The sequence below is a fragment of the Falco naumanni genome, chromosome 13 (genome assembly GCF_017639655.2).
Source record: "Falco naumanni isolate bFalNau1 chromosome 13, bFalNau1.pat, whole genome shotgun sequence".
Taxonomy (NCBI): domain Eukaryota; kingdom Metazoa; phylum Chordata; class Aves; order Falconiformes; family Falconidae; genus Falco; species Falco naumanni.
This window is the reverse complement of record NC_054066.1, coordinates 10,536,229-10,546,968: the sequence shown is the minus strand read 5'-3', so window position 1 is coordinate 10,546,968 and position 10,740 is coordinate 10,536,229. Positions and strand designations below refer to the sequence as shown.

The window sequence follows — 10,740 nt, the reverse complement described above, 5'->3', positions numbered from 1 at the left end:
ATAGAGCCCCCAGCCCAGCAACCCCGCAGCCCCACAACCCCCCCGCCCCATAGAGCCCCCAGCCCCCTGCCCCGCAGCCCCCCAGCCGCAGCCCCGCCGACCGGCGGCCCCTAGGGGGGGCCTCTCCCCGCCGGAGCCGGGTCCCGCCGCCCCGCCGGGTCCCGCCGCCCCCCCCCCCGCCCCGCCGGCCGCGGCCGCGCTGCGTTGCGCGCAGGTGTGCGGCGCCCCCCAGGAGGGGTGAGGGCACCCTCCTTCGAGGTGCCTTAAAAATAGCCTGTCACTTGCAGAGCCGGGCTCGCTGCTTTCCGCAGCCTGCAGAGTAACTAAAAATAATCGGCTTCGGAGTTCATGGCTGTCAGTGCCGTCACCACAAACGTAACTCGCTGTGAGGTTACAGGGGGAGTTGTGTGCAAATTTTACCGCATTACTCTGCTGTTGATATTAATGCAAACAACTTGACACTAGAAATGACAAGAAAATAAAGCTAAAGGAAGTGGAAGCGGAATAAACACAGCATCATCTCAGAATTGTGAGGGTTTGTTTATTGCCTTCAATTTATAAATTAATTTTTATTATATAATTTTCAGGTTTATAAAACCTGGATCACTGGAGGGATCAGCAAATCAAATAAGTACTTTAAATAAAGTAAGCATCCTCTCTTCTAGTACTTGATTACCTTTTCTTTCTTGTTGTATGCGTGACACCTAAATAAGCAACCCAATGATTTTTAGTAACAAAGATGAGCAACTATCTAAAAGGCTTGGAGACGCAATTCAGATAAACTGTCCAAAATTCAAATTAATGCCTGTATACTAAATCTATATTGCACAAGGTAATTCATACTGGAACTGAATTTATCATTATTGCTTTAGCCCTTCTTTGGTTAGTGACTTAATCCTACTATTTTTTCAGGTCTTTTTGTTGTTATGAGAGAAAAATCGAACACAGAATCTTCAGGTCTGGATTGTTTGTGTGCAGGTCGTTGGGCTGCTCACCCTTCACAGTCCCTGGCCCATGATGTGCCCTCGGACACCTCTGTCATCTCTAGCTGGATAACAGAAGCCTTCCAAGTAAGAGAAAACAAAAGAAAAATTTATAACACACTTCTGCTGTGACTCTTTTTAAAATGTCTTTATTTCTTTGGCACAATGTAATCAGTGCTTCCTAGAATTTTGAGATCAGCAGCTATTCCTTTAATCAAAGACAGAACACCCTACCCTACACATTTCTGTATCTCAGCCCACTCTGTGTAAATGAAGACAACAATACTCCCCTTCCCAATCTGTTGCTGTGCTCCAGCGACGGTGTTTATGGTCTCTCTTGGCACAGCGTATTCCAGTCCCACAGTCTACACTGGACCCCACTGCAATGGTCTGGCACTGACACAAATTGCCACCTGCTGCAGGGGCAGCAGAGCAGGTGTATTTGGGTATGTAAAGGAGAGGATGGAGCAGGATGTCTTTAGTTTCAGCTGGTTTCTTTCTTCCCAGAACTCGTAGGGTGGATGGGGTAAGTTCAGACAGAACCGCGCATTGGTGTTCTCCTGGGCTCTATTCTGTGAGGCTGAGTCTCACCGTGAGGGCACAGGATACCTTCAGTTGAAGTATGTCTGAAAAGTCCTCTGTGGGCTTCACCTGTGCCCAGCCTACCCTTCCTCCCACAACCAGCTCGGTGTCCAGTGCTGAGGGTGGGGTACGCTACTCATCAAGTGCATCGGTCCCTTATAAATTGCTAAAAGTGATGTGTCTGGAGGCCAACCAGCAGCCTAAGGACTGTGCCGCAAATCCTGTAAAATTCTGCAACCTTGCCAGCAGTTTGCAAGCAAGTGTGTCTTATATTTCTTCCACCTTTGTGGCAAAAGACCCATTAATTTGGAAGGGGGGTGCTGTGGCCTTGCAAAAAAGATACTCATCCGTACCTGACAAAAATAATCACATCAAGAGCCAATTTCCCCTGGCCTTTTGTTGTGCTCATACCCAGCTAGCACTAAACAGCATCCTTGAGCTCTGTGCAGCTCAGCAAAATAAATGGGCTAGCTGCAAAAACTGTAGATGCTGTTTTTTTTCAATTAGATGAGAAGTGGAAAATATGCAGTAGAGCGATTTATAACTTCTGGTTTATAGCCTTGGAGAATGCAGCCATAGACTTTCATAATTTGTATATGCAAAGACATCCTCCTTTTTTCTTCTTTTTCTTTCTGTTGCGTGATTATTAGCAACAAAGCAAAGCCATATGTTAGTTGCCATGGTGGAGGGGCTGCCTCCATAACCGTCTGAGCAGAGCACATTCTAAACATTGCAGTCTGGAGTCCAAAATACCACAGCAGTAACAGAATCCGTTCTCCAAGTGGTTGCTAGCACTCTCTCCTGCTGAAGACCCCTAGGACGCAGTGCTTTTCAGCATACTTCCTTCAAACACAGCCCCACATCCGTTGTTCAGATATCATGTGTTCACATTTGTCTTGAATTAGCCTGCAGTGACTTTTTAGTGACTCGAAGAGAAAAAGCATCTGTCCTTCTACCAGTGGGAACCAAAAAGGAAGTTTTATATATATGTATTGGTAGGCTTCCAGTACTTCACGCTACCAAACCATGAGGACAGCTGATGTAGAGTCTAGATTGGGAATAAAAATAAACACAGAAGATGTGCTGCCCTGCATAGTTTGGATGGCTCCAATTTTTGCAATATATACTTAAAACCCCCAACAGTTATATTTGAATTCTTATTAAAGACCCTGGGCAAAATTAAAATGTTGTTAATGTAGACCAACTCAACAGCAGTGAAATTGTACTAGTGCAGCCTTCTACCCTCAGGAAAGTTTTCAGAACCCCAGCTCCTCTGGTCATCTGTTAAGCTGAGCTGGAGATGGGAGGCTGGGTCAATAGGATTTCAATTGGCTTTGCAAAACTGTCGGGAAAAGTTACTGGCTTGGGTCCAAAACCTTTTCATAAGTGCACTTTACGGCACTGATGGGGAGGGAATTGAGGAAATGAGCGATTTGCTCTGAGAATTGGATGGGCTTTAGCTTTGTTCCCTCTCTTCTGGCTTTCCACAGGTGCTGCCATGGAGTTCCTCAGTCCCTCTGCCCTGGCGCTTTCCCTCCCGGGCACTCATCTCCTCTGAGCTGGGGAAGTCAGGGCTGCATCCATGAAAACGTGTGTCATGCAGAGGAGAAACAGGCCCTGTGGGTGCATCTGGTGCGTGAAAATTTCTGGTTAAAGTCTGCACGTTCCTGTGGTATTTTCTTCAGCTTGCCTCTGGTGTCACTACTGACATTCAAGAGCTAGCATCCAGTATCTGTTTTCTAAGTAGAAAATAGCTCATTACTTGTATTTTTGCTTCTGATTGCTAGTTAATGAAATTTGTTCAAGCTTTAACATCACTGCAACAAGCTACAAAGAATCATTTGTCTTGATTGCCTGGGCCAGGCTCGCTTCTGCTGCAGCTCACAGACGGCACAGTTATCCAGGAGACTGGAAGAATGCAGTCAAGGATAATGCAAAAATGGGTAAAAGTCAAGGCTCATCCATCTTTGGCGCTGTACTATTACATCTGCATTGTATTCCGAGCCACATAGCTCAAATGTATTAGCATATGGAGCTGTTTGGTTGCTTCTGGTGTCTTGTTCCTTTGGAAAAGCAACTACAGATTTCAAAGTCCTTGCGTCAAATGAAGAAATAGCGTAACAGCAGCTCATGCAGGCTGCGCTGTTAAACAAGGGGTCTGTGGTATATTTCTCTTCCATCCCACCAGCAGCCCTTCCCGGCGCTTTGAAAAGAGGGCCTTTCAGGTACTACTCCTGTCACCTAGCATCTGTTGTGTAACCCAAAAAACTCCAAGGGCCCACCCAGTTCAAGAACCCAAAGCAATTTAGCGGCACATCCCAAATATTGTCAAACCAATGAGCGGTAAATGATGGCACTAGCTTTATTTGGCTTTAATATTGTGACAAATCGCTGCTTTACTTTTGGAAATAAAAATCCAGCTACCCTCCATTGTGGCCCATTAAATATTTGGGTTTCTGTTCTTAAGGGGTGGAGTCAGGTTTCCTGTGGCTGCATGTCTTAATTAGACCTGTAACTGTTAAATTCCAAATCTAATTGAATACGCTGATGGTTTTACTTTCCTCTTGCCTGAGTTCTGCCCCAGCCTCTGTCACATCCAGCCTTGTTCAAATCAAACAGCTTTCTTCTAGGGAGCTTTCTGCTTGGCTACCTTTTCCCACCAAACCACTTCCCACAGATGCTTTCTTGGTGCTTTAAATGTAACAATCAGCTTCCCTGCTGCTTTTACTCCCCTGAGTAATATTTTGCAATAGTATTAATTACACAGCATGCTTAGATTTCTCATACCATTATTAACACATACATGTTTATCTTTCCTCGTTTGAACTGAATCTGTGAGCTATATGCCATGTGGCATCTTTGGGTGGAAAATACCTGGATTCATTCTGTGCAAAGATGACGTTCAACATCCTTTGTCGTTCATAGGGACAAACTGTTCTACAGCCTTAGGGGAGGGGCACAAGCCCAGCATGGTCTCAGTTTTCAGAGCACTGCAGCTCCCGTGATCCGCAAGAAGGACTGGACCTGAGCTTTGACAGTGATGCACTTTGGGAAAAGGAGGAGGTATACAAAATTATTTCCCTTGCTTAAGCAAGAGAAGTAAAGTTTGTAAATAATTAGGGAGTGCTAAATAGGGAGTAGTAAACTGTCTTGGAAAATCTAGGTGGAAAACTGTGATGGTGATACGAGAGAGGTCCACAGGGCTGACAGAAGTGGCTAAGGAGCTTCTTCTTTGAAACTTTGGAGATTTGTCTAGTAGAAGGGGTATTAACCAGGAGTTTTTAAATGTCCAAGCAAGGATGGCTAACAAGGAAATTTAAATTCTTGTGAAGTGGAAGGAAAAGGAAGACTGAAATAATGAAGTGCTTGCCTCCGTGCCCAGTGTGTGCCTGTGGGTCTTTAAAGGAACAGTGGGATAAAGGCTCCTATTCCTCCTGCAGAGGGAGAAATGCCATGATCAGGAGCGAGCAAGGCAATAGGTGCTGGCTGGTTGAAGCTTTATTTTTTGTAATGGGCTCTGCAAGGGGTAAGGGCTTAACTGGAGAATCACAGTGACTCGCCTGTCTGTGGTAGGGTGAGCTGGTGGGATAAGAAACTCAGATACAGACTAGCTGATAGCAAGTAGTAAGAGGTAGCTGAAGGTAGCCTTGTGTTTTCTGCATCTCCACCTACAACTGTAATCTCCTTTATGATCTCTCCTTTCGAAACTGTAGGTGTTGGTGATGACCTAACTAGCACCTGACTCGCCAGCCATCTGTCCTTGGAGGGCTGGGTACGGATGAGGGCAGCTGCATCGTGTGATGGGGGAGTGGCTGCCACCCTGGCAAATCCCTTCAGAGAACCACCCAAAAATCTCCATAATTGTCCTTTCACCCTTACACCACCCCCTCCATCCAGTCAATGATGAACAGACTTGAAAGGCATGGTCTGTTGAGATGGTGTGTAGAGCAGAGAAGGGCTAAGCTCTACACTATCGAGAAAACCAGAGAAATGATCACTTTGATGCACTTTTTTATGTTTATTGTGTATTCTATCTCCCCTGTGTATCTCTGTATAATGAATTTATATCATAATGCAGGAAGGTCCTTCCCCCCCAGATCAGAACAATATAGCCAAACCAACTAGCATTAGCTCAGGCTGGCTACTGAAAATGCACTGCACCTTTTTTCCCCTCTGTATAATGTACCATGGCTGTCCAATAGCTTTCACAGGTTAATTTGGGGACAGTAACAGTCTTTGTTCTGGTTTTGGATTTGTGCTTCGTTTCACACTGATATGACTACTGGATATAATACAGCTGAGCTTTTGAGGTTTTCAATATTAAATGTAGAGCTACATATGTTTGAGATCTCCAGCAATTCCTGTTGAGATTGGTTTTTCCTCCGATAATTTGTTTTGCCAGATCCAGTGTCTTCCATTCTTGACATGGACCATCTTGGTTTCATCAAAGCTGGTTCTAGATAGCGTGTCTTTGGGTGAGGCTAGGGAATAAACATCTCTCTTATTTTAAGATGAGTTATTTTGTTGAAAGGCTATTTTGTTTAGAATAAGAATGTGTATCTGTGCCCCTCTCTAGTTCACCTGAACTAGTTCTGCCCAGCTGGATGAAGCAGTTTAGTTGTAGCTACAAAGAACTTGATGAAGACTGTAGAAGCAGCCCCAGAAGCAGGATAAATAGCTTGAGCTCAGCTCTAGGCCACTAGTAGGATCAGAACTGGCCAGTTAGTGCGAGCGTGTCCCATGCTCCAGTGTAGATTTCTCATACGCTTGGAAACTGGCATTGTCCTCACGATGGACGTAGCAGAAAGCTGCCCAAATCAGGACATGTCATCGACCTTTTAAGCAAATGTTTGCAACTGCAGCTAACCCGTTACTGCTGTGTGTGTGCACCAGCTTTGCTCCTTTTTTTTCCTGACCAGTACTGCTGCATTCACTGCTGAAAGCAAGGGAAATCCAAGTCTTGGTCTTTGATGGAGAGCGGGAGCAAGAGCTAGGGTGGGACATGGCTTTGGAATTAGCGAAGTGGGATGATGTGTAAAACATGTAAAACAGGAGTGGTACTGTAATATGAATTACAGCTCAGAGATGCAATGCTAACTTTGGATGCATGGAATAACACGGAGATAGCAAACACTGTATTTTGTTTGTGTAGCCAGCGAGCACACTGTAATTTGTTTGCGTGAATGTAACAGTTTCAAAGTGTGCAGGATCACCTTGCTGTTTGAGTCATTTGTCTTTGCTGCATGCACAGCAGTGCCTACAGCCCCTCAAGGAGCGTGCTGTGGCTTCGCTCACTTCCTTTGTTGCTGCTTGGTTAGTTTCCCCCTTTCTCTTTTCCCTTCTTTTTCCTACCCTGACAGAATGGCTTTCTGGGAAGGGGAAAGCACTGCAATGCAAGTAAACCGGCTCCAAATGAACCTTGACTGGGAAAATCTGTGCCACACAGCACAGCCATCACAGTGTGCAGTATGTATCAGCTGCTAGAAAAGACTGCCAGGCTGGTGAGGAGCCTGAAGGACCAGGCATCCTCACAATCCTTTGCCAGTAGCAGTGTTTGGGAGAAATAGATGGAAACTAAGTTGTGAATTAGTTTTAAAATGTTGATTTATTTTTGCTTGATGGGCCTGTACACTGTATAAAGTAAACATCAGTTACCAGAGTATGCCATAGCAGCTCTCCAAAGCCTCACACAAGTTATACTTGTAACGCAGGTGAATGGTGGTATCCACATTTTCCTAAGGGAAAACAGAAAAGCAGTGCAACACGCACTAGGGTAGAAGGGAGATGATCCAGCATGTAACTCCAGAGCTGCTGGCCATCAGAGCTATACTCTGGACTTTCTTTTGTTAGCTGAAACAAGCAAGTACAAATGTAAAACTGGAGAGATGTGAGTTTCTAACTGAGAAGCACAACCACCAAGCAGCTAATTGGGAGGAGGCTAGCTCCAACTTGTCCAGCTGTTCTGTCCCAGCAGCTTGCCTGATGGTGTAATACATTAAAAACAACAGTAATCCTGCTGTCCGGTAACGTGTATAGGCTAGTTACTATAATCTTAACTACAGCTGAAAGCAGCGACACAGGAAGGAATATCACAGGTAACGCCAACCCAAATCTATAGCAATAAGCCCTCCAAAGGATTGACCATGGAGATGACAGACTCTAAGTTACGTTGGCTTCCACTGCTGAGCAGATTTCTGCTGCCCCGGAGCCAACAGCTTCATTCCCCGTTTTGCCCTGTGGAAACATCCACTTCCATGCAGTTTTGTGTATGGAACTTGCTGGGCCTTCTAGGGCAACACATCTTCTCTCACCTCACCTCTGAGTATGAGCATTAAAGAGAAGGTATCATTGCCTGCTTCCACACCTAAAGTGAGAGAATTTGTAATCGAGTAAGAAATATTAGACTACCTTTTGAGGCTGTTTTTCTAACGTAGGCTAACATCCTCAGCTAATATGCCTTGCTTCCCATGCTCTGGGGAAAAGAGATGGGAACAACGATGGACTATTCTGATGCCAAAACAGCACCTGGCCCTGAGCAGCAAGGTTACTGCTGCCATGCAGGCTGCCTGGGCTTTGGGCTCTTCTGACAAGCACTGCTTATGGCATAAGCATCTGAAAATCTGTCCCATGTTCAGGATCATTCCTGTGACCCCTGCATCTTCTTGTGCACTGCAAATATTTCCTTGCACAGTGCTTAAACAAAGGGAAAATGAAGCAGAGCTGTTTGAACAGCCATTCAGAACCACAGCACTTTGCGGTCAAAGCAATCCTAAAGAATCTTTCAAATCCATGCATGCCACCAAAATATAATTAAGATGCAGGATTACTCAATAGAGCTCTTGATTCATAGGACTAGGACTGATGAGCACCAGGAAAGTAATAGATTTTATTGGGTAATCTGTGTGTTTGGACGCACAATCCTTTAAGCCAAGTCATTCTCGTAGGCCTGGGAAATCCTTGAATGACAATTTCTGCCATTGCCACAGAGAACACAGAGCAAAATCCTCTGCATTCCGCCCATCTTGTAATACCAAAATACAAAAACCTGTGAGTAAAAATCCTGCTCTAATGGTTAAATTCCTGCCAACCTAAAGAAAATGTCTTTTTTTTTCCTTTATGGCTGCAGAAATGGGACCCTGGCTGAAGCTCCCATCAGCAATGAGACTGATCAAGCACTGCATGCATCTGACAGCCAGCTTGGCACTGCCTCGCCACACGCAGCAGCTGGGCTCCAGTGGTTTTAGTATGCAAGTAGGTCTGAAAAACATATTAATTTTTAATTAAATGTTTAAATATCAAGTTTAGAAGGTCTCCTTAAGGCGTGTGTCAGTAATATGTGTGCTACTATGATTAAGGAGGTAGGTCTTAAGCTATGCACTGTTGGTAAGCAAACTAAAACTCTCTATTGAGAATAAAAAAATGTATATATACATGTGTAGATGTGTGTGTGTGTATATATATGTATATTTTTAAAGAAAGACATCTGGCACAAGTAATGTCTTTGCAGTAGTGAGAGCCTCCTGCCTTGCTCCAGTTTGCATTCGCTGCTGTGGCAGTTTCAAAGACCTTGATGGCCGGGGCAGCGGCACACAGCAGGAGGAAGTCACAGATGTTGGTGCAAAGAGTTTCGATCGGAAGGGAAAATCCTAAAAATAATGTCATAAGCTAATGCTGATACGCATGGAAAGAGCTCAGCAGTTACATAAAGGATTGGTTGGTCTGGTGTAGACTTCTATGCAGGGAAGGCTGGCTGGGATATTTTTTAATTTTTTTTTTTTTTGGTGTCAAATATCTAGGAAAGAGGGGAGAAGTAGAAGACATGAAGAGTGAGACAGAGCGTGTTAATGGTTTGAGCTGTGCAGAGATATGACTAGAAAATTAATCTTCCCTATGGGAAGAATTGTATCTATTTCACCACAGGGTTTTTTTCAGCTATTTAGCCCTCTTCAGGCTGTACTGGCTTCCTAGTGAGTGTTTTAAGAGTCTGGCAGAAGGTATGCAGAGCCAGACTTTGATGCTCCTCTCTTCTTTCTGGATGCTTTCCTGCAAATACTGAAAAGCAACTCTGGAATATCATAGAATTTCTTCTCATAGGCATCTATACATATTTCCTTGTTAGTAAGCACCATATGTCACTCTTTAAACAGCCCAGTACTGTATTTACTGAGACCTGAGTGTATGTGGTAACACCACAGCTCCTGTATATGATGTACCAGCTATACATTACACACAACTTCAATAAACAAGTCACTTTTAATCATTTCTCCCCCATTCAGAAATGCATTTATATATGTGTTCTCCTGCCCACGGTGAAGAAGTGTTTGAAATATGTTATTAAGGGTAACAGATGTATTTGAATAAGGGCTTTTTTTTTATGTCTGACTGTTCATTGGGATAAGTCTTTGAAGTCAGGGCAATTCCAAAATGGAAAGCAGCATTAAATAAAAAATAATGATAAAAAAAACCCCAAAACCAAAACCATGCCACTCTCCCTGAGTGAAAATCTACAAGGACATTAATCACCCTTTTAACTAATTGGAAAATTCTTTAGACACGTTTCTGCTATGGCAACTGGGCCAGAATTAGGCTGATTGATGGGGCTTGTGAAATCATCTTTAGGACTTTCCACTTTGATCAAAAATATTCCCAACTAATAGTCCAGCTGGCCTGGAGACAGAGCGAGGGATGTCTTCATAGATCCTTGGGATGTGTTAAAAAATGCAGTCTTTCTTTTAGCAATGTAAGTATATGTAACTCTTTGGTACTTTTCCAGCCACTCACTTAAACTTGACTATGTATTGAGTGCTAGGTGTGAAAGAAATATACATGTCTTTAAAAGCTAACAAGAAAAGGATTTTTGTTTGTTTAATTTAGAAACTGGCGTTCTGCCTCGGGCTTTTTCTAGTTGCTAATAGCAGGCAAATTCAATCTCTTGCTAGGTCCTGAGAACAACTAGAGGCCCTGAGTACACAAGAGGACAGGATTTACACCTTTCCATTTGGCTGACTCTGCCTAATTTGGCAGAAGAAAAATCGTTGGCATTCCTGCTTTTAAGAAATCCGCAGACTCAATGAGGTTTGCTGAACTGTTGCCTGATGTCTAGGCGTTGCTAAACTGTGATAGCATTTTGACAATGAAATGGCTAAATTAGCACAAGCATTGCTCCTGTAATTTT

At 44.0% G+C, this 10,740-nt stretch overlaps 1 long non-coding RNA gene across 1 annotated transcript; it reads left to right on the top strand.

The window, feature by feature from the left end:
* Window positions 1–584: 584 nt before the first annotated feature.
* On the top strand, window positions 585–8,936 carry LOC121096865. The gene is made up of 4 exons (XR_005830708.1): window positions 585–645; window positions 913–1,070; window positions 3,056–3,197; window positions 8,692–8,936. It is a non-coding gene; the product is annotated as an uncharacterized LOC121096865 (long non-coding RNA).
* The last annotated feature ends 1,804 nt before the right edge of the window (window positions 8,937–10,740 follow it).